This window comes from Lissotriton vulgaris, chromosome 6, assembly GCF_964263255.1.
Source record: "Lissotriton vulgaris chromosome 6, aLisVul1.2, whole genome shotgun sequence".
In the NCBI taxonomy this organism is placed as follows: domain Eukaryota; kingdom Metazoa; phylum Chordata; class Amphibia; order Caudata; family Salamandridae; genus Lissotriton; species Lissotriton vulgaris.
In genome coordinates this window covers 1,452,311,539-1,452,329,410 of record NC_141694.1, presented here as the reverse complement: position 1 = coordinate 1,452,329,410, position 17,872 = coordinate 1,452,311,539, and the positions used below count along the sequence as shown (strand labels likewise).

The window sequence follows — 17,872 nt, the reverse complement described above, 5'->3', positions numbered from 1 at the left end:
AGGGATCCGAGGATGCTGCAGCGGACCTGTTTGTGGAGGACTTGGTTAAAAATCATTTGGCACCCTCTGGACTCAGCAATTTTTTCTCGGTGGAACGTGCCCACCGGGTACCGGGTGGCCCGCCAAAGACTGGGGTGGCGCCACGGCCGATTGTGGCGCGCCTCCTCAACTTTAGAGATCGGGATGCGATCCTCCAAGCTTCTAGATCACATGGGCCACTCCAATACCAGAATGCGGAGGTGCATTTCTACCCGGACTTCACCAGGTCGGTACAGCGCCAACGCCAGAGCTACGCGGGGGTGAAAAGGCGCCTCAGGGAGATGGATCTCAAGTACTCTATGGTGTTCCCCGCTAAACTTCGTGTTGAGCATAAGGGACGTGCCCTTTTCTTTGACTTTCCTGAAAACGTCAGTGAATGGCTAGACAATGTTTCGCCTCGTCGGGATGAACATGAAGATAATGGTGGAGGCGCCTCTGGTGGAGCAGAACAGCAGGACTAAACACGGGGCTGGTGGCACCCCCGCCTCGAATGACTGCCGCAGATGGTACTCGTAACAGAACTGACTCTCCTTCGCTTACATGGTGGGTGGCGGGGCGTATTCATGGAGATTCCTCACTCCTCTGGGTCTTTCGTAGATTAGTTAATGGGGCGACAGGCACACTGCTGGTTGGGGGGGCTATTTAGTCTAATGCAGGGGTGCAGGGTGGGGGGTGTGTTGGGAACAGTTCTCTTGTTTGTTGGTTTTTCCTTTCTTTACTATGTTCGGCAATGGGTCTTTTATGCTCCTGAACTGTATTTGACGTGGGTGTCTTGCGGGACTGGGTGGGGTGGGCTGCGGGGTGATGGGGGGTAGGAAGTTACGGATTCTCAGTTGGAATGTTAACGGGTTGGGCGACCGAGTCAAACAAGGGGTGGTGATACAACTGATTAAACGTCACATGCCTGATATTGTCCTCCTTCAGGAGACACATTTGGTGGGGAATACGTGCAAGGCACTGAATCGCAAAGGTTACAAAATGGTGGCTCACTCGGGGTTCTCCTCCGGATCCCGGGGGGCGGGCATCCTCATGCGCGCGTCCCTTCCCCTAGAAATAGATGTCACCCTGATTGATGACAGAGGGCGTTACGCCGCTGTGGCGGGAAGATGGGAAGGGCGTTCCCTTACGCTGTTTTCTGTGTACGTCCCCCCGGGGTTGCAATCCAGTACCTTTCAGGACCTTGGTGGTGCCATTTTGTCTATGCCCGCTGGCCTGTTAATAGTTGGGGGGGACTTAAACTCGGTTTGCTCCGGTTTGCTTGATCGCCAACCGCCTCGTGACCTGCGTAGCTCACAGATGTGGCTGCCCTCCTTCCTTGAGTCTTTGGGCCTGGTGGACGGATGGCGTCTTTTGCATCCGACACTCCGCCAATTTTCCTTCCTCTCGGGTGCGCATGGGAGCCTCTCCCGCATTGATTACATCCTTACGTTGGCGTCGCACGCCTCGGCCGTTTCCGAAGCCCGCTTCTTAGCGCGGGGCATTTCTGATCACTCCCCGTTGTGGGTCTCATTTGACTTTGGCGTGGTCTTGTCGGAACGACCGGCTACGGTCAATCCGTGGTATTTTCGCAACATCAAGTCCCGCTCCCTCCTAGCCAAAGCCATCGACCTCTATTTCGTCGAAAACATGGGCTCGGTTGAATCGGCCGTTACGTTGTGGGAAGCCTTTAAGACGGTGCTCCGAGGTGAAGCCCAGGCGATCATTGCGGAGGCCCGTCGAAATAGGGATTCCGACTTGCTGAATGTTGATCAGGAGGTCTTGAGTCTCGAGTCCCAGCTGGGGCCCGAACCAGACCCCTCGATTTTGCATGCCCTCTCGCTGAAGCAAGCGGAATACCATGACCTTGCCACGAATGCCGCACTTACTCTGGCTAAAGAACAGCAAGGCCGTGTCTATGATGTAGGCGACAAGGCTGGGAAGTTGCTGGCCTGGTTGGACAGGAGAGAGATGGCCAGCCGCGTGGTGCCCGAACTCTTGGGTGATGACGGAGTGGTCCTTACGGACCCTGATGCCATTGTTGGCTCCTTCGCTAGCTACTTTCAGGGGGTCTATGAGTCCGCCTCGGACTTCTCGGAGGCGGACTCGTCGGCTTTCCTCTCGGGGATTGAACTTCCCTGCCTTTCCGAGGAAGACCGCGCGGACTTAGATAGGGAGATCACCGCCGACGAGATTGCTCTGGCGATCCGTTCCTTGCGCTCCGGTAAGGCCTCCGGGCCTAACGGTATCCCGGTTGAACTATATAAAATCCGCCCGGACGCAGTGTCTCCGCACCTGCGGACAATGTTCCTAGAATCCTTTGAGAGGTGCCGTCTCCCCCTGGATCAGAGGTTGGCTACTATTGTGGTCATCCACAAAGAGGGTAAACCACGAGACGTCTGCAGATCGTACCGTCCGATCTCCCTCCTGAATGTGGAACCTAAGGTCCTTGCCAAGTTGCTCGCCAACCGGCTGATTGGTGTTATTGGCGATCTAGTCCACCCTGACCAATCGGGCTTCATCCCCCACCGCAACACCGCCCTCAATCTGCGGCGCCTTCATGGAGTCATGGCTAGAGCCCACACCCTCGTCGAGCCAGCTGTCCTTGCGTCCCTTGATGCCACGATGGCGTTCGATTCCCTCGAATGGCCATACCTCTGGGCAGTGCTGTCCAAACTTGGCTTCGGGCCCGTCTTTGTGAGTTGGGTGAAGCTACTATACGCCGAACCGATGGCCAATGTCACGGTCAACGGCCGCCTGTCGACGCCATTCCCCTTACATCGTGGCACCAGACAAGGATGTCCCCTGCCACCTCTACTGTTCGCTTTGGCCCTTGAACCGCTCGCAGCCTTACTGCGTGTGCAACCTGACTTACACGGTATTCCTTGGGCCCCTGGCTTTGAAGACAGGGTGTCCTTGTACGCCGATGATATTTTACTTTATTTGACTTCCCCATGCAAATCCCTCATCGTGGCCTGTGACGTCCTTAGACTCTTTGGACTTTACTCGGGACTGATTATAAATTGGGCCAAGTCGTCCCTATACGTCCTTAAAGGAGATACTCCGCGACTTCCCAGGGGCTGTAACATCCAGATAGCCACACGTAGCTTTAAGTACTTGGGCATCCACATCTCTGGCAACCCCAAGATGCGATATGACCTCAACTTACTCCCTCCTCTCCAGCGTCTGCAACGCGATGTAGACAGCTGGCACAAGCTCCCACTCTCTCTCCTTGGCCGTGCTGCGTTATTCAAGATGGTGTCCCTGCCCAGGTTCTTGTACGCCCTGCAGAACGCCCAAGATCCGGTCCCGGCGCGCTACTTCCGAGACCTCGAAGGCCTCCTGCGAGCCCTTCTCTGGGACGGTCGACCTCGTGTTGCCATCCACAAACTCACGCTTCCGTGGTATGACGGCGGCATCGCCCTCCCGGACGTGCGCCGCTACTACTGGTCCTCTCAACTTGCAGCCCTTAACCATGGGTTCTATGGCCCTGTGGGCAGTCCCGGCTATGCCATGGATAGGTGGCTGATGGGTGACGGCAACTATTATCGGGCCCTATACTCGAAGTCCTTCGACCGGCGGTTGACGGGCCCTACACGTACGGCGGTCCACATATGGCGGGCGGTCACCAGGGCACAGGGTTGGCAAGGCAAACTAACTAGGTTCACCCCCCTTTTTGGTTCGGACATCCTGGGTAGACTATGGCACACCAAGGGGTTTGACAAATGGGACCTCATCGGAATCAGTAGAGTTGAGGACATGCTTTCCAAGGGCACGATTAAGACCTTTCCCCAGCTGCAGTCCGAATACCAACTGGGTGCGACGGAGTTTTTCCATTATGCTCAGCTGAAGCATGCGCTGCTCTCGGCTACACCGCCAGACGGCGACATTCCAGAAAGCTCCCCTTTGGAGGACAGGATATTGGATGGGCACATGCCGGATAGCGCGATCTCCCTGTCATATAAAAAGTTGATAAACGTGCGCACAGATCTCCTCCTTGGCTTGCGGGACCAGTGGGTGGCGGATGGCCTGGAACTCGATGATGAAGATTGGCAAAGCGCTATCTCCTCCCCTAAGGAGGTTGCAATTTCTTCCCGTCTCCGCCTTGTACAATTCAAGATCTTGCACCGGGTGTATGTGACGGGGCCCCGACTGATGCGCATGGGATATTCGCCTGACGGGCTCTGCCGCAGGGGGTGCGGGGCCCTCGCCACATTCCTACATATCCTTTGGGAATGCCCCGTAATAGCCTCCTACTGGAGGAGGGTGCACCGAATCATGGAAGAAGTTACCGGTGTGATTGCACAGGCGGAAGCACGTAGGTGTCTCCTGAATGTGTGGGAACCTTCTGACCACAGCGTAGCGCAGACTAGATGGGTAACCCTTGGGAACATGGTGGCCAAAAGGGACATTGCTCAGAAGTGGGGTGCGTCTACTGCCCCCCTAGTGGTACAATGGAAGGCTAACATGGACTGGTGCATGTTCCGGGAGAAGACAGTCTATGTGGCAAGAGGGAGACCTCAAACTTGGAACAAAGTGTGGGGAGCCTGGAATGAATATAGGGGAGATGTGTGCTTGCCGCCTGAACCAGTCTCTCTGGACGATCATGTACCGCCCTGACCTGTAACACCAACTGAGCTCTGAAGTATTGAATTCTCCTGTGGTCCTCCCCCCCCCTCCCTCCCATTCTTCCGTCCCCTCCTGGATGGCTGTTTCCCTGATTCTCCCCCCTACCCGTCCCCGACGCCCTGATTTCTTATTGACTCTATTGCCATTTTCGCGCCCTCGGGCGCTCTTTTGTTGCATTTTTTGCCTTAAATATAAAAATGACCTTTGACGATTATGTTTGAATCTTTTTGCACTATTGCTCTCCTGCTACCCATGCTGCCTTGCCTCCGGGATGTTAGGCTGAATAGCTGTGTGCTCCGCACTGAATAAAGGTTTTCAAAAATGTAAAAAAAAAAAAAATATATGAGTCTGGCCGCGTCGTTCATGACAATCTGGAGTCTGTTCATCAGCTTTTGTGGAGTACCGACATACATAACATTGCCGGAGTCCAGCCGTGCCAGGATTAATGCTGATACTGCTCTCCTGAGAGTGTCCACCGTCAAGATGGGGGACAATTTTCGCAGTTGTCTCATTAGGCCCACGCAAGTGCCCACTACAGCTGAGACCTGGGCTGACATAGTGAGGTTGGCATCTAAAACTATGCCTAGGCTTTTGACTGCTTCCCCTCCTCTGTGGTCACGTCATACCAGTTCTGGGGGCAGCTCCCTCCCCACTGTAATAGCCTGCCTGTCGGTGGCAAAGAAGGGGCATGGTTAGGTGTCATCTGACATCTACCTTGACAGGGAGGCATCTTTAAAGTTAATTAAGTTACTTGACACGGCCCAAATGCCTATTGTGCCAGAGGAACAGAAACACCTCGTCACACTCAAACCTTTGTCTCCAGCTCTGGGAGCAGTTTGCACACCTCGTCGAGGGTTAAGCACTCAGACATCTGCAGCTGAAAGCTAGTGCAATTTTGCCTCCACAGGCTTTAGGCAGGGAAAGGGTAACTTCGTAAAAGTACATTTTCCTTGATATTTATTAAAAATGTGACATTACTAGTGAATTGGGCTTTTAATAACTATTCCAATGAGTCAGTGATTGAAATCTGTAGCTGTTTCCGGAGATAACATTATTAAATGTAATATTGCATCCCAGTATTTTCCTATGGAACAGACAGCCTTGCTACTGTGAAAATAGTTTTTGGGGCGTTTTCACTGTAAGTGCATGTTAAACATTAATTCTTCACTTGTCCTACCTTTAAATACAATGCACCCTGCTTGATGGGGATAAGGTTTATTTAAGGGTGGCTTATTATTATTTAAAAGAAAGATTTATACCTGTCAAAAGAGTTTATTTTGAAAGGTTGAATTGCAGTTTAAAAGCTGTTATCGTCAGGCTACAATGGCAGACTTGAAACCATGTTTTGCACTGTCACTGTAGCGGATGGCAAAATGGATGCTGCAGTCCACTAGTGACATTTTGCTTACAAGCCCTGGGTACACTTTATACCATATACTAAGGACGTATAGGTAAGTTAAATATGTGAATTAGGGCTTTGCAAATTCCAACATATTGAAACCAGATCAACATTGTTCATGCTTTGTCAGGATTTCTGGTTGTATGTTCTTAATCCTGACAAGTCACTCCCTTTATAATGAGGGACATGGATACTTTTTAATATAAATATTCTTGACCCCGGATTATGCATGACTTAAACAACTGAAGAACCAATTTAAAACACTTGATGCTCTTTCCACCTTCATGAATATTTGTTTGTGCTGTCCCAATTCTTTATATGTGTCACAAAAGCGAATTCCTTAACCATTTTAAATTTACTAAGGCGATAAACTAAAGTGACAATGATATGCTTCATGCTCTGGTTAAGATTCTGCAAAGGTTGCAATACGGTATCCCAGCCTGCCCCCCAGAAGTTTAGCTGAGTGCAGAGCAGCATTGACACCTTTTTAGTCAACTTCATCCCTTTTAACTAAGCCTTTTTTTAAACAAATTCTTACCGACTTAGAGATCTATGGATTCCATTTTCATAGTGTCTTGTTTTGGTTCATCATCTGCCATTCTGTTTTGCTGAGTAGTTCATTGAATTACCCCAGAAGTTCATGCATTTAACTTTGATTTTCACCTGAAAAGAAATCAGGATATATGTGTGCTTTTAAGTCTAGATACTACTATTGGTTCATCAGCCTCTGTGCATTATTAATGGGAATGTTCACTTGAGCTTCACAGACTTGAAAGGCATTCTCCAACTTTGCAACTAGTTCATCAAAACATGGTTGTGAAACAACTGAGGATGTTTACCATGTTAGGTTGTAGTTTTCTTAGTGACTCATCATAATGTCCATGTATTTCGACTCTCACAGGACCATATGGTTTCTGTATGCAAATATGCTCCAATAACATTGTACTTTTATTTGTAGTTTTATGCATTTGTCTTTCAGTCGGGGTTCCATGGTTTATATCTCAATTACAGTTTATGTAACAACGGAAAAATGGGGTGTTGTTATTGTAGTACAGATAAACATTATATATGTGTCTCTCAGTGTGGGCCATTCATTACACTACAAAAGGAAAATCCAGGGTACTGAACTATTAATTATGTTTCTTATATGTGTCTCTCAGTGTGGGTCATTCATTACACTACAAAAGGAAAATCCAGGGTACTGAACTATTAATTATGTTTCTGCTTATTAATGTGCGGGCATATGTTGAGCAATAACCTCTTTTACACTCACAATAAGATTTTTAAGAAAGTTATATATTGTGTGGCCTGGCACTGTGTCGTCTTGCATGGTGTTTCTAAACCATTGCTCAGAATATTGGTGATTCCTTTGTTTCTGATTTCTTTTAATCCAAACAACAATTTAAGGCCCTCTCACCAAAACATAACGGGGACACAAATGAGACCATGTAACCATCCTCAGAATTCAATGGCCTTGGTGGACAGCACGTCCAAACAATAGTAAATCATGAAAAACACTTCAGAGTGAATAGATAGCTGTAGGGGGGCTGACCCTAAGCCTACTCTTTCTGTACTACCAATTCTTATAATTTTTTTAATTGATAACATGATATCTTGCCACCTGTTAAAACGTTCTGCAGCTAGATCTAATAAATGGTTATGTTGTAGCCAGAACTAATAAAAGATTATACTAGTTTCATAAATTGCACCGAATCCTTTGGGTGCGTTTCAGTTTCATTCTTTGTAGAGCTTTCAAACTGGTCTGGATAGTAGGCCTATCACCTTTCAAGCTGACCTGTCCTCACTTTACACAAGCCCAGCGCTTCTAGATCCTAAGCCTTGGATGTGTTCCAGACTGAGGATGTGTCACACCATTTCTGTCTCTTTGCCCTCTCTTACCTTGGGTTATAGAGTGGACAGGGCGTTTCCCTTTTCTCAGGATGTACGCAAACAATTGGCGTCGTTTTGATCTGGCTATTGGAAGTCATTTGAAAGTGAGAGGGGTCTTATGACTGTGCAATCCATGAAGACATGACCTCATCTCCCTACTACACAATGTCATAGTTTACCAGCTGCTCCTGAGGATGACAAGTGTTCAAAGATTGAAATATGATTTAAAGTTTGTCAATAAATACTGACTGTCAGCCTCTCCTAAATGCATGCACTAGGCAAGATTGCTTGCCCATGCGTGCATACGTCTTTTCTGAAGCATATGAAGATTTGAAAAAAAAGACCATTTCAGCAGACCCTTCATTGTCAATGCTGTAGGAGGTAGTTGAAGGTCATGACATTTACCTCAATTGCCTCTTTTGCGAAATAGTTACATTTTATAATTCACAGGCACAGAACTTACAGCCTGATTCATCAAAGACCCGTTTTGCGAGTCTATAATAGCGATTCATAAGGAATCGCTATTACAGGCTCGCAAAATGGGATTCATGTAGGAATCGCAAAAAAAAATGCGATTCCTACATATTCCCTGTTTGCGATTAGCAAATTGCTAATCGCAAATAAGGAATAACTCCCCATTCATTCCTATGGGCCAAAAGGCCCATAGGAATGAATGGGGAGTATTCCTTATTTGCGATTAGCAATTAGCTAATCGCAAATAAGATAGCGATTTAAAGGGTGCCAGGGACACCCTGTAGCACCCCTTAAATGCAAATTTAAACAGGTGTTGAGCACACACATGTCCAAAGGACATGTGTGTGTGCAACATGCAACTTAGAAAAATGCTTTTAAAAGCATTTTTCTAAGTTTTCGCTATTTACCAGGAGGTCCAAACCTGATCCAGGATATGGCCCTTAGCATGAGTGGGTGAGTGTATGTGTTGGGTGCAGTTTAGACCGGACATAAGGTCCGAAAAGGCCAAAGAACATGTAGTTTCGTGAGCATCCGATGGCCAGTAGTTAAAGTCCCCTAGGACCAGAACATTGGTGTTGTTAATGGTGAGCTGGGAGATAAGGTCACCAAACTGGGCCGAGAAGCTGGGCATAGGTTGGGGGGGACGGTAAACCAGGGCACATATAAGGGACGACCCTGGCTGCTCCAATCTGAGCACCAGGCAGTCAGTCATAGGAATGCTAGTAGTGACAACTGGGAAAAAACGGATTGGGTGCCTAATGATGGCTGCGATTTTCACTCTTCTGCTTCCACATGCAGTACTTTACTGCTGCTTTTTTTTAAATCCGTCTTACCTACAGGGTGATTATCATCCTATTGAAGTTTTTTCCCTACTGAGATAGTTGTGTAAAAGTCCTTAAATGGCGCTTTCCCAGTCAACATGGTGCACCTTTATTTCTGGTAATCGGTGGCATTGCCTGCGTCTTGTGGAATTCTGTGTTTCTCTTTCCATCCTCCGGTGCCTTTGATGCTAAATAGCCTTCATGAGTCCTCTGAATGATGTTTACTGGAATTTTTCATTCTGTTCCCAGCTTTTTCCTTGGTTAGCCCGTGATTTTGCTCTCTCTCAGGTTCTCCTCCTTCTTGCTCTCTATTATTTTTTTCATGTTACTAGGACATTCAACATGGGTGGCAGAAATAGACGATTGATTCTCTTAAGAATGAAGAGAGAAAGGGAAGGTAAGACCTGCAATTGACACAATTGCTATGTGAAGCCTTGTGGTTTATCCTTTCAACTATCTTATATTTCTTCATGTTTTGTCAACTTTTGACTGATGTGTCTCCCTTTCCGGATCTGGGATCCCTTTTTAGGTTTTGCCTGGCGAAAAGATGCGCTCTGCGCATCTTTTTAGCGCAGGCGAAAACCTAATGAGAATAGTATGTGAGGCAGGAACGGCCCCGTCTTTCATTGGCTAGCTCCATAAATGGAGGCTAGCCATTGGAAGACGGGCCTGTCCGTCAATGCCGGACCAGATTCGGGGGCGTTCCCGATATTTTTTGGCTTTTGGCTACGTCACGCTACGTCAGCCAAAAGCCCTCGGAACGCCCCCGAATCTGGTCCGGCATTGAGCCGGCACCCGCCTTCCTGCTTGCGTGAGTGCTTTGTTGCCTTATGTCCGTGTGTGTCTGTTCCCGCTCCCCCCCCTCCGCTGTCAGTGTGTGGCCGTTCCCGCCCCCCTCCCGCTGAAGACCTTACCGTCCCCGAAGAAGCGGATGGTGCGAGGCCTGAATACGGGGCGAGCATCAGAAACACTCTTCATGCGAACTTTCTTAGAAAAAAAAGGTACTCGCTCACCTCCGCTTTAAAAATGAGAAGTACCGCACAGCAGTGGCTTGGTTCCTCACTTTATTAACACCGTAAGCACCAGTTGGAGCCCAGGGAGAGAGTACTAATATGCTGCTCCATCAATCGTGCGACTTCCTTCCACACCCATAGCTCACTCCTCACCCTAGCAAAAGCCTCCCAGTTTCATCCCAACACAACCTGCCCAGAGAAAGTCCCTTTAACTGCAATCGGACACAATCGTGTACTGCATCCAATCGCCCTGTCACATTTAATTACTCCGCCCCACTCGCTGCCCCCATCAGACCCAAAAGCACTTCTGTTCCCAGTGGAGCCCTGTTCCTTGTGAGCCCGGTGACGCCCACCACTGGGGAGTTGGAGGCAGTGGATTCCGTCACGGCCCGAATGGTTCACCCTCACAGATAGAACGATAGTTCCAGTGTGGACCCAAATTGACTCCTTTTAGTCACTAATTTGCGTCTTTTTACGTATTGATATGAGGCTTGTTTACCACCGCCCATTGTTAAGTGCAAATTCATGATCGAAGTAGGATGACCAGGCAGTTTGCAAAGTTCCTTGTTTGTTACGGAAGGGCCTATTTGGAGATGTGGGCGTCTGCCCTGTTGTTGTTTTGCGGAAGTAGGAGTCGTTATTTATTGGAGTTTGATGTTTTGGAAGTAATCTTACAGTTCAATAAAAAATGTGGGGAAAGCTTGCACTGTCACCAGTTTCATGAGCGGGGGCGGGTGTGTTCTGGTTTCGCCTCCTTTGTTGTAAGGCTCGCAGATGCAGCTTTTCTTTCCGTTTGGTGGTGCGGCAGTTCATTGTCTGTCCCGGGGGTGTAAGGGGGCGAGGGGAGTTGGCCTGTCCATTATTTCAAAACTGTGTTCTCTCTCTAATAGTCTTCTTTTTTAATTATTATTATATGTATCAACCTGCTGTGATTAGAGGGAATCCCACGCACTATCGATTATTTTATGCTATACGCAACGTTTTTTAAAATTATATCAGAACTGCCCTGGTCATACGCAAACAGATGTGAAGCATTTAAAAGAGCGATTTTCATTCAATGCTGACGTATGGTAACCTCCATTTTAACGCACTTGGTGAAATCTAATTATAACATCCCATGTGCGCTTACAGGCATTTGCATGAAAAATCCCTTGGTATGAATAAATACAAGCTAGGAAAAGGACCGTGCATTGACTTTCACCCGCCTTTGTCCCATTTCAATTTACAAAAGTGGGAGAAACTTCATTGTTTGAAGGGTGCTGAGAAAGGAACGACGTAATTTACATTGCAAATGTAAATGACACCCATAGCGGATTCACCTTACCGTCCCCGACCGTCAGTGAAATAATTAACCACCCCCAGGGCGATGCTCAAATGTGCTTACTGTTCAGTGGCCCAGCATGAAAAAGTAAAATACGCAATCATGCATGCGTGCATAAAACATTCCTTCCTTGAACGGATAATTACCTCACCAGCGTGCGCTAATGAGCTAGGGATGTGTGCACGGTATATGAACGGGCCTTGCGCCAATGTGTGCATCTTGGGTTCAATTTCTTGTAGGTAGAAATGTTTAATTACCTCACAAGCAGGGGGCTAATGAGTTAAGCACGTGACCACAATACATGCAACGAGGTCACATGCCAGAGTGTGCGTCTTGCATTCACTACATGCTGTCATGGTTTTAGTCTCGCGTACAATGAAAGGTGCTGTGCGTTCTGCTGCATGCCTTATTTTTATTATATATATTATTGGCACGTGGATGGAAACACCGATGAACTGCTGACCCGGGCGCCCATAAAATGGTGAAATTATCTGTAAAAAACTGCTTGGATTATATTAGCCAGAGTTAGTTTACACTGTTCGTCGTTTTATTATCTGACTCAACACAATATTTACAACGTGGACAATAAATCCAAGAGGCTCGTTTAATGGCCAGTGGGAATATTGGGCACAAAACTCCCATGCTCAATTACATTTGCACTGGGTTTCCAATGAGATTTTGCACCTGATTAAAGGCTTGGCGTAGTAAACGGGGCATAATGCACGCTGGCCTGATTTTTTGTGGCATTGGTGCATTTTGCAATGTTTTGCACACAGTGTTTAACAAATGTAAAACTATAGTGATTAAAGGGATGCAGTCCTAAAAATGTGAGTAAAAACCATGTTGTACTGCACTCTCTGATAATTGGACCCTTATTTATTATGAGTTTTATGTTGTGCATGGCACCAAGAGATACAGATGGGCTTTATAAAGTAGCAGGATACCAGCCTTACAATAAACTGAAGCAAGCACACAAACAAGACAAGTAATAAGAAGAATGGTGGAATGTTGGAGAGGTTAATGGGAGGAGGGCTAGAGGATGGTGAGTGAGAGAGAGCTCGAAGAAGAGAAAGCTGAAGCGAGCAAGGCAGAACTGGAAGAAATGGAGGAAGGAGCAAGGTTATGGATGCTGGTGGGGGAGAGCAAGAGTGTGGTGAATGAGTGGGAAGCTGGAAGGTAGAGATCAAGGTCCAACGGTGGGGAAGGTAAATAAGGAGGGATTGTGAAGGATACAGGAAAGAGAGAGGGAAGGGAAGTAAGGGAAGAACAGGAACAAGGGGGAAAGAAAAAGAGGGAAGGGACAGGATAGAGAGAGTGAAGAGGTTAAAATGGAGGAACTAGGACTTTTTACAAAGTGCCATGAAGTAAGCTTCAAACCGCAGCATAATGTGTTGTGTTTATTCCTAGAAGGCACGCCTGCACGGAAAAAGTCATTGTTTCAGAAGTTTACCCATAAATACTCAATCTGAGTAGGGAAATACTTTGATTACTTATGAGTAATTGCATTACTCTGATTCTCCCTCCATGTTCAGTCCTTACATCATAGTGTGTGGACACACCTCATGATGTAAGAAGTGGCACCTGGGTGAGGAGATAATACCCACTGAGCAGGTAATGTCCATTTAGCTCATCCGGCATTTTTTTTGTAGGGGATGAGGGGCTGGAGCCTTGGGAGGCTGGTTTTTGAAAGCCAACTGACTCTGGTGGTTCCTCCGTCACTCTCTCCTGTTGCCCGGTGGTGCTGCAGCTGCGAGGGAGGGCGGGGCTGGCTGCAGACCCCGCCACTTCTCTGACGTGAGCGAGGTGTATCTTGTTTTTAGCTGTTGCTCGTCCTCTTCATGCCCGGTGCGGATCAGCCATCGTCTTTCGTTGACGGAGGTCAGTGGTGTCGAGAGAGGGGCAGGCAGCTGGAGCAGCGGGGGAGATCTGCGTCAAGGATTAGCTGAACCTGATCGGCGGACAGCAGAGGACTGTGATCGGCTTGCGATGAAGAGCATGGCACGATCGGCTGGCCGTCCCGCATGCCGGAGTGTACACGCTGAGGTATAGTATGGTGATCAGCTGTTTAGTACGATCGTCACACAGATCAGATGTGTGCACTGCAGCGAAGGGATGTCTCCCCCTGGATCGATCGAAATTTTGTCTTTAGCTATGTCTGGCCGTCCCGCAATTTTTGGATTTATGCACGTTGCAGCACAGGGGGGCATGAGCTGAGGTACAGTGGTGTGGGTCCTCGGGCGGTGATCAGCTGTTTTTGGGGGCGATCGTACCAAGTCGAGCTGCAGCTGAGTGGCGTATCCCTCCTTTGGGTAATCAGTTATTTTTTGTGTCGGCTACGGCTGATTGTCCGGCAGTTTGGCTTTGCACGCGATTACGGCAGCGATTCATTTGCAGTTTGCGGCCCAGGGTAATCTCGACCATCTAGATTTCATGTCCCTGGCGGCAGGGTGGGGGAGGCAGACAATACATTTTCCCTGTGATAGTTTGTATCCTCTGGACTGCTTTCTTTGGTATTTCGCTGGACCCGGATTTCTACTTGTCCTAACTTAGAATCCTCTGAGAAGGACTGCCTAGAGCCTGCACAACCTTTACATCGCATTGGAACAGTTTTACTCTGTAGCAGAAGTTTTTGCTGTTTTTTGTCCCTCATCGTGAGTGACTTTTGATGAAGCTACCTGAAAAAGATGGGAGGGCACACAGGTCTATAGGAGGCCTCTGGCTGAGTTGAAGATTGGGAGGGATGAACTTTTAAATAGGGATCCATTTACTTACTACACCACTTGCGTTTTAGCATGTCTTCATGGAGTGCTTCAGCCACGATGAGTCGCGCGTCTGCCTATCTTTTAATGCTTATGTGAGTTAGATTGTAGAATTATTTGCAGATGATATTTTGGTTTTGAGCCTTTTTGTGGAGCTCTGCATGTTCGTTGATTGATTTCTTCGGAGAGTCAGTCACTGTTAAATAGGTGTAGAGCGCCTGCAAAGGTGCGATTCAGCATTGCAGTGCACATCTAGAAGGGAGGCTCCTCTGATTTACACGAGGCCGGTCCTCTCCTCTGCCACTTCCCCTGACTTTTTTACCAGTTTTAATTCCATAACCTGTGGTGGTGATGTTTTTTTAGAGTGTTTCCTATGGTGGTACAGCTGACTGTGCCCAGTTTCACAAGAGGCGGTCCTCTTCTCTGCCACTTCCCCAGACTCTTTGTTCAGTTTTATTTCCATAATCTGTAATGGTGATGTGTTTCAGAATGTTTCCTCTAGTGGGACAGCTGACCGTGCCTGGAGCACCGCCGGTTGGTGTAGGCACTGCTCGTTGGTACCAGGTGTATAGGGCAGAGACACAGAGGAATCTAGGCACAGACAGTTGGAAATACTCTAAGCTCTGCCCCCCTTCTATCACTCGTCGATTATAGGTATGCACACAAAACAACCGTAATTTATTATTAATTCCTATTTGTAGAGCACGTAGAGCACAGACATAGCATCTCTCAGTGTTTCAAGGTACCAGGGCCAGCAAGGAGATTGGGTGTTTTGATGCCTGGAGTCACATGGTGTAGGGGAGCTAACTTAACGCCCCGCTTATCGGCCGCTCGAAATATAGATGAGGATGGTTGCCGGTTGGGAATCCACCAATGGTTTGTTCAGAATAGCCAAGCACTGGAAACATGGCTGTGCTTGCTTTCCTGCCCCCTGGCTGTGCTTGCTTCCCTGCCCCCTGGCTGTGCTTGCTTCCCTGCCCCCTGGCTGTGCTTGATTCCCTGCCCGTGCTTGCTTCCCTGCCCCCTGGCTGTGCTTGCTTCCCCACCCCCTAGCTGTGCTTGCACCCCCGCCCCCTGGTTCCCCTTCCCCTGGCTGTGCTTGCTCCCCTACAACCTGGCTGTACTTGCTTCCCTGCCACCTGGCTGTGCTTGCTTCCCTGCCACCTCGCTGTGCTTGCTTCCCTGCCCCCTCGCTGTGCTTGCTTCCCTGCCCCCTCGCTGTGCTTGCTTCCCTGACCCCTCGCTGTGCTTGCTTCCCTGCCCCCTCGCTGTGCTTGCTTCCCTGCCCCCTGAGTGTGTGTGTGGCTCTGGGTGTGTGTGTGTGGCTCTGGGTGGGTGTGTATGGCTCTGGGTGGGTGTGTGTGGCTCTGGGTGTGTGTGTGTGTGTGTGTGTGTGGCTCTGGGTGTTTGTGGCTCTGGGTGTGTGTGTGTGTGGCTCTGGGTGTGTGTGTGTGTGTGGCTCTGTGTGTGTGTGTGTGTGTGTGTGGCTCTGGGTGTGTGTGTGGCTCTGTGTGTGTGTGTGGCTCTGGGTGTGTGTGTGTGGCTCTGGGTGTGTGTGTGTGGCTGTGTGTGTGTGTGTGTGTGGCTCTGGATGTGTGTGTGTGTGTGTGTGTGTGGCTCTGGGTGTGTGTGGCTCTGGATGTGTGTGTGTGGCTGGCTCTGGGTGTGTGTGGCTGGCTCTGGGTGTGTGTGGCTGGCTTTGGGTATGTGTGTGTGGCTCTGGGTGTGTGTGTGTGGTAGTAATTGCTGTCTGCTGAGCTCGTCTGTAGGGTACAATAGGTCTCACATTTGCGAGAGATTAAGCTAATGGCAATGTAGATGACAATGCCATTTATTTATCTGTTTTCAAAACCAACACATAAATAAAAAAATTTGTCATTTACAATGCCAATAGCTCTAACTTTTCCAAAGGCGAAACCATTGCATTGTAAATGCTTGTTATTTAATATCATCCATTTTGTCATTCACTTTCGTTGTGCGTGCTACCGCGGGTTGAAACAGGAATGTCCTGAAGCAATGACTGCTTAGTGTACCATTGAGTCCTTAAGGAAAGGGATGTGCAACCTTAGCATATATGCACATGGGGTTGAGAAGCTAACTTCTACTGAAGTCGCACTGCGGAAGCAGACATTCTATAAGATGGGTACGCTGAATTTGCCAATGGAGAACAGACATACAAGAAGCTTTTTAAAAAGCTGCCTTGAAAAACATTCCTACTATAGGGAGGGACCATACAACTTCTAAATTAAGTTGCCCATGGAAAACATTCAATCACTAGGAACAGTCAACAAACTGCAGTAAAGCTGCCACATGGAAAACACACATAGACAGCCATCGCCCTGTTTCCCATTAATACCACAGGCAAAGAACAGCAAAATGATATGCGTTCTAATACTGACCTTAGAACCATAACTGGTATACTCTGTAGCAAACACAAGTTAAACTCTTACCTCAGAGTGGCGTGCCAGAGGGTTTGTAACTTATCAGGTTGCTCATCAGTCTCAAAGGCGTTTCTCCTCTGACCTTCGGTTCAGCCAAGCCTATCTCAGCCCTGCCTGTAAAACTGTCGAAGAAAAGTAAATCAACAGCCACTTAGTATATTTCAGGAGACTTTCGTGTAGTCAAATGAATCGTTGAATAAAAGCCACAATGATCATTGGGAGACCTAGGCGATTAGCATGCCCCAGAAGCTCCCCAATTGCATAAATGATTAGATTATTATAATGTTCTAATTGACTCCACGTGATTTAACACAGCCAATAGGTGCCATACCACAGCAAAATAAAGAAAAAGATATTAGTACAACAGGTGCTCTTTATATACTGACCATGAACAGCAAAATTCATTTGGTACCGAATATCATCAGCAGCATGGCAACAGCATATTCTTCCATATATAGTTGTCAGCCAAAATGCATGTTGTGGACTCTGGCAAGTTCCACTAAAATCGATCTAACCCTGTGTTCTAGGTCACGGTTCTTCTTATCGAAAAGGACTGCGCTAATAAACTGCAACCCCACCTGCTTCTCCAGCTCACAGGACCATTATTCTTCCTCTATACTCCCCTCTTGCAAAATGGCACTTCACACACGAGCAAAGCTACATGTTTTTACCGTCCCTTCCAACCACACCCTGTCCCTTTCTGCACGCAACCTTGCTCTTTGGACTTTTGCTCAGCTAATGGTCTGTAATTGTGAGCTTTTCCGCAGTTCCAGATGAGCAGATCCACTGCATTCCAGACTTCTGGCCCCTTTACTTTGATGATTCTACATCCATTCTTGTTTCGGTTGAAGTTGGCTTTGGGGGTTAGTTTTGCATTTCTAGATGTGGCAGTTGATATAATGTGTTGCTAGCTTCTGTGGGCGGTCAGCACATTGTGTTTCATTGTTCTTGTAGGGGTACATGGATTTAACAACATCAGGTTTTTCATTGCTTGAGGTTCTTCACTGTGTAAAAGAGACCACAGTTTTACTGCGTCTGGAGGCTGGCTGTGAAAATATGAAAAGAAAATAGTATTATATTGACTACTTTATTGTTGATCCTTTTATTGTA

General features: G+C 47.9%; 1 protein-coding gene across 1 annotated transcript in view; it reads left to right on the top strand.

Annotated features, from left to right (window-relative positions):
• Positions 1-17,872, top strand: part of LOC147708987 (uncharacterized) — a 540,404-nt gene that overhangs the window by 210,334 nt on the left and 312,198 nt on the right. The gene's annotated exons all lie outside the window — the stretch shown is intronic.